Raw genomic sequence first — 10,397 nt, 5'->3', positions numbered from 1 at the left:
GGGGGGGGGGGGGGGGGGGGGGGGGGGGTGGAGAAGAAGAGAGGAGAGGAGAGAAATGGTGCTCGTGGTTATACTCGCCTTCCTCGTAGCTGGATGAAAACGGTTCGAGGTATCTTTCTCACGACCCGGGGGCATCCTGGGACCGCGGTGTCGAAGGACTGCGCGAGCTAAATGAAAGGGAAGGAGAAGCTGGGGGACGAGAAGAGAGTATCCCTTTCCTTCGGCTGTGCCTTCGCTCGTGGTAGTTCGTTTGCTGTTGCAAACGCTTGTTTTCCACGAGAAGGCCTGTTCCCGGGCGTGTCGGCGATACCTCGAGGGGCAAGTGCAAACATCGTCATCGTTATCGTCGTCATCGTTGTCGTTGTCGTGCGACGTAGAGGACATCCATTAATCCGCAGACGTCTGGGCATTTTTAGAAATTAGCGCAGCGACAAGCGCGCGACTCGCGTCTATTTCTGTTGAGGATCTCTCGTCTCTGGTGGTCGTCGCGTCGCGATTTCGACTTCGATCGCGACAACCGCGAGAGACCATGTCCGCATGCTTTTTTATCATTGCATTCGCACACGAGTCATCTTCATTCTCGCGTGCCGTATCGTCGCGATGGGGCCACGTGGTTGTTTCCTTTCCTTACGTGCTTTACGCCTACGTGGCGAAGCACCGCGGGTAACGATATAAATTCTCCTTCCGCGCTTCCTAGCTCTCTTCCTGCGCTTCTCTCCTCCTTTCTCTCTCTTTCTCTCGTGTAGCGCTTGCTTTCCCTTTCCCTCCGAAGTCGCTCGTGATTTCCGTTCATTCACCCTTTCCGGTCATCACCCTCTTCTTCTCGCGTTGCCTCCACTGCCGATCTCGCATTGTTGTCTCTTCGCGACTCACTTCCGCGACTTCTTCTCAAGATCGTTTACCGCGAGGCAACGATCGTCTAACGGACGAAGAGTCTTTCCCTTTGAACAACAGGAAAAGCCGTTCTCAATGATAATACGTAAAAAAGAGACAGATATATCTTTCGGAATCCTGTTCTACGAATAGACAACTTTCTTTACTGACGCACAGAACACATTGGCGATTTTTTCATGACGTTAAGGTAAAAATGCCTGGACACTTTTATCGCTTTAGTTTCTACTGAAATACGAATATTTAAACTTTCAATGTATAACTTTCGATACATATGTATACAGTCACTTAACGTTTTATTCTAAAATATCTCTGTTGTTTCTTATATTAGAGGAAAACGTGTGAGAAATAAATTCTGTGGTTGGAAGGAGAAAATATTGTGGTCAGGCAAAAATGTCTTCTACAACCACACAATTATTCCTTACGTATTTTCTTGTAATATGAAAAACAACAGAGATACTTTAGAATCTAACGTCAGGTGACTATGTATTCGATGTTGAAAGTTGAAGCATTTAAAGATCAAAGCAATGCCCACGATTGGCTACGTTGGCATTGGTACTTTTACCATAGACTGAATTTTTCTCAAGTGTGCTCGCGCGACCGTTGAGTCCGCCGCGGAATGTTAACGAGCTGTGACAATTTCATCGCCACTCGTAACTTTTGCAATTACACTTTCACGGTGGGCGGGCCGGTAAAGTGATTTCACTGATGGCTCTCGCGGAAGAAAGATGCGTTGCACTTGCAAACAAGAAACATGAAGACCTTTAAGCTTCCGTGAAGGATTTATCGCCGAGTGAGTCCATGCAGAAAGCGCATCGTGTAATCGCCGAGTTTGTCGTAGCGCGTTTAGAAACGTTCTCACAGTTGGTCGTTCGTCATCGTCAAAGAGAATCTCGCCTTGCAGCCAGCCGCAGGTAACTTTGCGATTCGCGTGACGTTTTAATTCCGTTCTTATAAATCTATATCGTAAACAGTTAACTCGACTAGAGTCGGCAAGCTAATAATATCGTTACCTTTGATGCCTCACACGTGGTGCTTATTTCTGGAACGGGGATTGATTGAGCGTTTGAGTGGATTATCGCCTGTGCGTGTGCGCCGATCTATTAAGTATACGCAAAATGATACGCAGATTGATGTAAAAGTCTCTTGCCATAGAAACACAAGTGAAACGTGCATTCTATAGGTTCCGAATCGAAATTTTAACCCTACTTTCGACAAAAACTTTCTAACATCTGTATATTCTGAAACATCATTGTATGTTTAACACACATAGAAATTGAAGTCCTACTTGATTCTTTCAAATAACAGAAAACGAACAAAATGCCACTTGTAGATTCTAAAGAGGAACTCTCGGCAATGCTAGTAGGTTATATGAAATCAAGACGAGTTTATGTAGACTTCAAAATATCAAAATAGGTGTTGAATGGAATATCGTGGCTAAAAATAGGGTCCAAATGTCGAGTCTTTCAAATCAACCCGATACAATACAAACTGCAAGGTGTTGATACTTTGCACGTTTCCTAAACTTATTCGAGCAATCGACTCCTGATAGCTTCTTGAATCGATGCAAAAATGGGGCGTCTGGAAATTGGCACTATTTTAGGATGCACTAAGGCACTCCTCCAGGCATCCTTGATTTCGGATTGGCAGGCATTTGTCATATTTTATTAGGTCGGCCGGATACGCGATCGTGTGGGCTTAATTGACAAGCGGTATTGGCGAGCAGAGCTCCGTTCGCATTGTGCAGGACAACAGGGTTGGCGTGTCGGGTAATACGGTTTCCTCTTAAAAACAAGGCGAACCAATCGAACCAGTTTCCGTGGAACGGTCAGCGTGCACGATATTATCTAATTTCTGAATTATTTATCACACGTCGCCCTTCTTCCGCGACGATCGTGCGCCGCTTTCGTATTTCGGTATCGATTTCATGGCGCAATTGCCCGTGCGAATGTCTAATTGTCTTCTTCGTGGTAGATTGTTTTTTTGCCAACTCTTCGTCGAACGTTGATCGACGTTCATTTCGGCATCACCGAATAGATCTTGACGAAATAAATCGTGAAAGTCTGATCAGTAACGTGAAAGACCTACACTGAGAAAAAGAATTTATTTGAATGGACAATCATTTGAAGTTTGTTGAAATTTGATAAAGGCATTGTGAAGATATTAACGTGTTGAAACTTTGACCACTTTATATCTTCTAGCCATCAGATACAGAAAAGTGCCCATTGACAGAATTAAAGTATAGGTAGGGAAGTATGATTTGACATAGGTTTGATCCACGGGGGGCTGGCTTCCACAAACCGCAATCAAGTCGAATCGCGTCTCAGGTCGATATAAAATCATAAGAACTGTCGAAACAGTATATTAAATATATTTCTCGACAAAACATACATATTCCTCGTTTGATATTTGTTTCTTTAGTAACCGGATCGCGGCATGTATCGCGGACGAACTGTTTCGGAACATTCGCGCTGCCTATTCGGTCGTTACGCCGGATGTACGAGAGCAGCGCGATCGATAACGCGGATAATCGAACGTTGAACGGGGACATAGCCGCCGGGTCCCCGTCCTCGCTCCGCAAGCATTCTGGTTCCTCTCCAAAGTCGCGAATAATACCGCAGGTCGTGCCCGATAACCGTTTCTTCCGTGTCCTCGGAGTGGATTCCGATGGTGCGGAGCGAACGGGATCCCCGACACTCCACGTGACAAATGTTCTCGCCTATCTGAGAGAGCAGCACGGTGAAGTCGTCCAATAGCGCGCCTGTTCGCTTCCACACTCGACTCGCGACCCGCTAATAAGATCTTTTTCTCGCATCATCTTGCGCCCTCGTTCAAGTGACCGTTACGAGCCGCATTAACGCGTCGATTTGCCCGAACACGACCCCATTGTCTCACTTGATTTATCCGCTCGTCGACTCCTTTTTTTCATCGCGGCGATACGGCGGAGACTCTTCGCGCGCGATTAAGAAGCGATATCGCGCCGTGGCAAAAATAATGTCACTCTAGATGGACTCGGCACGTCATACATAATCGTCATCCTCAGATCGCCAGATCTATTCAATATGAGATGGAAACGCTCGTGCACCGAATTGCATTTCACTATGAGAAAATGCAATTGGGTATTTATATGACGCGCTTGTGGCGTACGTTACGAAATTAGCAATTAGCGCTAACAGCATCGTTGCATCTTTGTCACGCGGCTTAATTCAAAATAAGACAGAACGATGCGCTCTCTCTCTCTCTCTCTCTCTCTCCATCTCTGGAAACGCTGACAGTGAATTCTGGGACATAGCCAGAGTCGAAGCTAATACCATTAACCCAACAATCGCTAAAGTGGCAATTAGACTTCGAAGACGAAGTCGTTTATGTGACACTTTGGAACTGAGATTCGGTATGTACTCGCAAAATTGCCGAATGTGCGCGACGACGAAAACATATTCCGGGTTCTATTGCTCGGCCCTTTATTATTCGTCCCGATCTTTTGTCGCTATTCGATGTACAAAGGACGTGCCGTAAATGTGAGTCTACGGCACGAAGCGCTTCCTTTACGGGGATCCAACGTTTCCGGTAGGATCCTCCGGGTCTTAGTCTGCCATCTCGACTTAATTGCCAAGATTATCCTTACGCAAATACACCTCTTATCGCGCGTACCTCCGCCGCGGGTGCCTCCAGGCGAGCACCCGTCGCGATAAGGAGAGGTCGCGTAGGTCGACTTGGAAAATCATCGTTGAGAGGTGTGTTGGAGCCACGCCAGCCACTGGACGCGGGGGTACCAGCTTTTCGCGACCCTTAGCCGACGGTGGTTCGCCTTCGAGTTTCCCCCGAAGCCCTTCAGGCGACGGGAGACGAGAAGAGAAGGTGCAGTAGGTACCGCCATAGAGTGATGGTGGTGGTAGTGGTGGTGGTAGTGGTGGTGGTGGTGGTGGCGGCGGTGGCGGCGGGGTCGAAGAAAAGCGGTTGCCCTCACCTCGAGAATTCCACCCTGGGGGGTTATGTAGGTGTTAATCGCGGCGTGTGTGCGAGACTTTGAGCGTAGAGGAGTACGCGGGACCAAGTAGTAGAGCCGCGAATATCGACCGTAGATGTTGTTGATGCAAACGGTAACCATGGGTGACTCGAGCCGGTTGACCAATTGCAGTCCTCACGGTGGCCGTGCTCGACCAATCGGCTGACGGTACGCTGCCGGTTTTTTGATTGGGCGATACCGGGGATAAGAGACCAGTTCGAGGCCATCGGGACCCACAAATGGACGTGGACACATCAAGTGGAGAACATCGGCCTACCGCTGCGGTCTTCATCCTCGTCCTGGTCGACTTGTTTGTCGTCGCCGTCGTCGTTGTAGTCTTCGGCCGCCTTCTTCTGCTTCGTGCAAAGCAATCCACGGGATATAGATTCGGATTTTGTGTCTGTCCCTCGATTGTCGCCGCCGAGTCGCTCGTCCGTGTAAGATCCTTTTACAATCAGCTTTTAAGGTCGCCTGACACCTCCGACACGGCGACTCTGCACACCGCACTGTGGACTATATGCACTTTTGATGTTTCGCTTTGCACCAGTCACTCGCTCCGTGACCCGTGCTCCTACGATCTCACCAAACGAACCCACGGATTTCCTTCCCTTCGACGAACCTTCCCGTGCACCGTTCTTTTTGTTTCACATAGTTGCGCAAGGAGGAATCCGTGTAGGTTCTTCTCCTCACTTCGGAATCCTCAAAGTCACTTTTTAGCGTCTCTAAAACAAAGCACAGGAGTAAGACAAAAATACCGCTTGAACATATATTTAATCCTAGATATTCGTATTGATTTGGCTTTTAAGTATGAATATTTGAACTTTCAACAATATAAAATGTATTGAATATATACATATATTCTAGTTGAAGGTCTAAATATTTGTATTTAAAGGCTAAAACGAATGTCCAGGGTCGGATATAGAACTAGGATACTTTTGCCTTATGCTCGAGTCGCGAAAGTCCGATCGATTCCTTCTTGTTGCATAACGACCGCGTCAGTTTCGTATATTGTTTCATCGATCGACTGTCTAATTTTTTTATCGCTTCTTCATCAATCTTTGTCATTGATTCGCTCAATGTTAGAGACCTCGTCGTTTCTATCGAACTGCACTTAGGAAGATCGATATCAGGGTATATTTTAAGGATCACCCGGAAAGGATCAATTTGCTTGATCGCGATGCAACGCGATGGGCTCTCTCTCTCTCTCTCTCTCTCTCTCTCTCTCTCACACACACACACACACACTCTCTCTCACATACAAGACCCTGTCCCCCTTCCTCTGAATTTTGATCGTTGAGATTTATTTGATATTCGGACGAGCTCCAGCCAATCGGCTTGGCGCGACCCATTTGAGGAGGATACATTCTGCACCAGAGTGCGCCTCGTAAGAGATCGCGGGTTAACAAAGTGGATAACACAGTGTACTCAGAGGTTTAACGCGCTTTTCGTCGGTCGAGCGCGTATTTTGCGTCGGACTCGCTCGCTCTCTCGACTACCGCGCCACCACCATCCCACCGTCACCAACACCAACAGAGCAATCACCACTGTCACTGCCATCCCCTCTCACTTGATCTATGTGTTTGCCCCGGAGCGAAATTAAGTTATTTCATTATCGCACGCCATTGTGTAGCTGCCTCCCATCTGTATAGACGAGAGCCGTTGTTTCGGCGCCGAGTGGCTTCGACCGCGTCTCGGAAAAAGAGAAAAAAATACTCGGGTGCGACACATTTGGGGGGAATTTTATAAGTTTCTCGTAATTAAGCGGCGAATTAATGACGACGAGAGTTATCCTCCGGGACAGTGTTGGACATTAATCGATTAACATCCTTGACTGAAACAATCGGCAAATTAATAATCCAAATTAATCAATCGCCGTGTATAAATTCACACAAGTGATTGATGAAATTAATTATTAACCCTCTTGTAATTCGCTATTTTCCGCCATGTAATTTGTTGGTCATTCCTGGGCAATACCACTTTTCTCCCCGTGTAAAAGAAATCGTGGCAAAATTGATTCTCATTATTTCACATCTCTACTGTCTATTAAAAACGTGCTGTAACTCCCAATTTATAATCTTTTTCTTTTACAGAACACGAGAGAAACTTAGAATTATTGACTGTTTGATTGTCCCTAAAATTACCCATGAATCACACAGGCTCGTATTAATAATCGCTATTTAAAACTTGTCTCACGTGAAATACTCAATTACAATTTTGAGTTAGATCTGAAGTTTTCCGTTAACTTATACGATATAATTATATTTGTAATCACAAGTTAACTGAGAAATACACATTTAACTTTAGGTTTGAATATTTCACTTGAAACAAATTTCAAGTGACGACTATTAATATGGATAGATTTAATCAAACTTTGATGTGATTTATTGTACACTGATTGATAATTAATCTTCTCTCAATCTTTAATCATCAATAGAATAAATTATTCCTGATTACATATATGACGATCGATTGATTTTGATCTACCGATTATTTTAGTCGAAGAAAATTCTCATTGATTAATGCGCTTTGGAGAGATTTATTTCATCGCGCTCTGATTCTCGAGATTCCTCGTTTATATTTTACTTTGGAAGATGTAATCGCTGACTCTCGGGAGAATTGTGTGAACTGTATTTTGCAATGAGACACGAAGGTAAAGGTACTCTTGATCTGATTTTCATTATCGAGGACCCGCGAGAATCGTTACATTTTGCAACAAGACATAATAAACGACGCGAATGTGTGTGTCCTACATCGCGCGAGGACACATCCGAATCAATAGCGTTTCGCGCGGACAACGTCGGAGCGAGCGACTATGCCGTGTAAACAAAGGTAGTGCCGCGTTGTTTTGTCGTAGAAATCGCAATTTTCACTTAGGACGCGCTGCGTCTCTCCCGAAAATGAGTTTGGCGTGCGCCGCTTCCGTCTCTCGTGGAGTCCGCGCGCGCGCGTTGTTAACCGTGGCGAGAACTCGGCGTAATTTCGTCCTGTTTTGTGTTTCAGACCAACGGGAAGCTGGCATCGATCGCAGAGTAAATTACTTCTGTGTCAAGGTGAGTTGACAAATTTATTTACTCTCCGAATTAGGGAGGGAGGAGAGGGCTAGCCGCCTTGTGTGAGAGAGTTCGGCGGAATTCGCGTGGCCACGTGATATCGCCAAGTTTTACGCGATTGTGTCGTGCGGTCGACTGATGAATTTATTACATCGACAGCAATTCATTCTTGCGTCACATATAAATTACTCGCAAATTAATCGGCAAGGGATGCGGCGAGGAGCGCGAACGATATCTCGTATAAATTTCGGGCTGGCAGCGCAAAAGTATCGTTCACGTGATTATCATGTTAATGGAGTACTTTTTTAATTGTTAATTACAAGCCGGCTTCGCTTTCTCTCTCTCTCTCTCTTTTTTTCTCTCCACTGTTGTGCAAAGATCTCCGATAAGAGATCGCCATCGCCATTGTTTCGCCGCGCTATTCCGGGAAAGGCTTAGGATTCGTTCTCCTGCGTGATTTTCTCCCGGCTTTTCCGCCGTTTTTCCGTCGTCACCGTGCGAAGTTTTGGGTGTCTCAAGACGCGATCGCACAGCGATAAGACGTATTCTCCGCTCTACACGCGATTCTCGCTGGCAATCGCGGATGAGACGAGGAGGAGAAAACGCGCGACGAGAGATAACTGTTCCCGCGTGTCCGTTTGCATTCAATTAGAATCGCTATTTATACCTGCGTGAGCCCTGCGAAATTACGATGACGATTGAGCGTCGGGAACAAGTGGCGATTCTCTAAACGCGGTGAAAGGTGACCGCGCGCGCGCACGATACTTTTAATTACATCAGTCGGCGACAGCTAATGAAACTAGAGTCAGATGTCGTTAAAATTGTATAACCAAGCGCTAACGATCGCATGCGATCTCTTTCTCTGCGACTCGTAATATGCTCGATTTAATACTGTTACTCAAACGCGGCGGATAGCAATCTGGAGAACGGCTGTGTTACGATAATGATTGCGTGACATCGGTTCTTAAGATATAAGTACCAATGCCAGGACATCTAATAACACCTGCACCTAACTCTAGACATTCTTACTGTGTTTTAAATATTTGAACTATTAGCGTAAGATATGGTATATATATTTATTCAATGTATATCTTCCCTCTCTCTATGTTGAAAATTTAAATATTTGAACACTAAAACAATAAGAATGTTCAGAGTTAGGTGTCAATGTCCATTGGTGCCAATTAGTGTCCAGGCATTGGTGTTTTTATTTTAAGGATTCGAACAGACGAGCTACTTTGTACAGACATGCGACTTTGTGGCACCGTGAAATGTGAAACGTGTGTATAAAAGCACAAATCTGTCACAAGACCAAAAGAACACGAGACATAAAGTTTCAGTGCAATCTATGAGATCTTGTGGGTCCCGCGTTGCTCCGGTCTTGTGTGACAGAGATTTGTACTATTATATCATTCTGCAGCGTTCCTCTGTGGTGCCACAAAGTCGCACCTCTTTGTGGCACCACAAAAGTAGCCCGTTTGTACAGGTGTGTAGCGTTTCTCTGCGGCGTCACACAAAGTGGCTCATCTGTTCGCGGCCTAACGACGCGGCGCGAGGACTAACGTTCTTCCCGACACTAGGAAAGCTATTCTCGCAGGACGCGAGGATCACGCGAGAGAGGCACGTAAGAACGCGAAACCACGGCGCGGTGAGGTTAAAATACCGCGAGATATCCTGAAAAGCAGCTTTTCCTGGCATTTTTCATTTTCGCGCAGTTGGTCTCTCCTGCGCCAGGATTCAATTAACGCGTACCGTTACTACACGCAGCCGCTCGCGAGGTCAACGTAAACCGCTGTAACGTCCGGACGCGGATAACCAGTTTCGGCGCGAGAGCGAAAATAAAGCTTTCCGTTTCTTTTTCTCGCGCGGATCAAGAAGCGAAATCACGAAGCGTGACTGTGAATCCTCGTGCTCGCGCACGTCTCAACCGTGAAATCACAGTCTATCGTGTCTCCTTCTTTCACCCGTGTTCTCTCTCTCTCTCTCTCTCCCCCCTTCCTCCTATACTCTTTCTCTTTCCTTTACCTGAGCGTAACTTTATTTCATTTCGTGTCTTTATCTCGCTGTCTTCCTTCAATCTTTCCATCAACGGCTAGATGTACACGGAAACGTCCCGTCTTTCTTGAGCCGTCGCAACAACGGCCGATCATTATTTTAGCCGTGCGGCGCTGCGCGTTATTGCGATAACCGACAATTACGCGCTGACATTGATACCGGTAATTATTTCACGTGTTCCAGCACGAGCCGATCGGCTCGTGTTGGCATCTCCATCGTTGGCCGCGAACTTGATCTCGTTTCTCGATAATGTTCGCGTCACCGCAACCGCTTCAGGCCGATTTTCCTCAGGGAATATCACGGTTCACGTACGAAGAAAATTTTATAGAAAAAATTGCCATAGAGAGAGAATTTTATTCGAAGATTGAATCGCCATATATATATATATATATATATAT

General features: G+C 46.0%; 1 protein-coding gene across 8 annotated transcripts in view; it reads left to right on the top strand.

Moving 5' to 3' along the window:
• The window catches only part of LOC116846335 (heterogeneous nuclear ribonucleoprotein K), a 137,744-nt gene that overhangs the window by 34,228 nt on the left and 93,119 nt on the right, over positions 1-10,397 (top strand). For 6 of the 8 annotated variants that reach the window (XM_032820033.1, XM_032820040.1, XM_032820029.1 and 3 more), the window contains exon 2: positions 7,898-7,947. The gene's annotated coding sequence lies outside the window, so the exon portion shown is untranslated. Of the gene's footprint in view, positions 1-5,110; positions 5,335-7,897; positions 7,948-10,397 lie in introns of those variants that run through there. The other 2 variants (XM_032820038.1, XM_032820031.1) reach the window with 2 other exon arrangements.

Source organism: Odontomachus brunneus, unplaced genomic scaffold (assembly GCF_010583005.1).
Source record: "Odontomachus brunneus isolate Ranch 3 - 2012 unplaced genomic scaffold, Obru_v1 Obru_scaffold_063, whole genome shotgun sequence".
NCBI lineage: Eukaryota > Metazoa > Arthropoda > Insecta > Hymenoptera > Formicidae > Odontomachus > Odontomachus brunneus.
The sequence above is the reverse complement of the archived record's forward strand: the minus strand, read 5'-3'. Positions and strand labels throughout refer to the sequence as shown.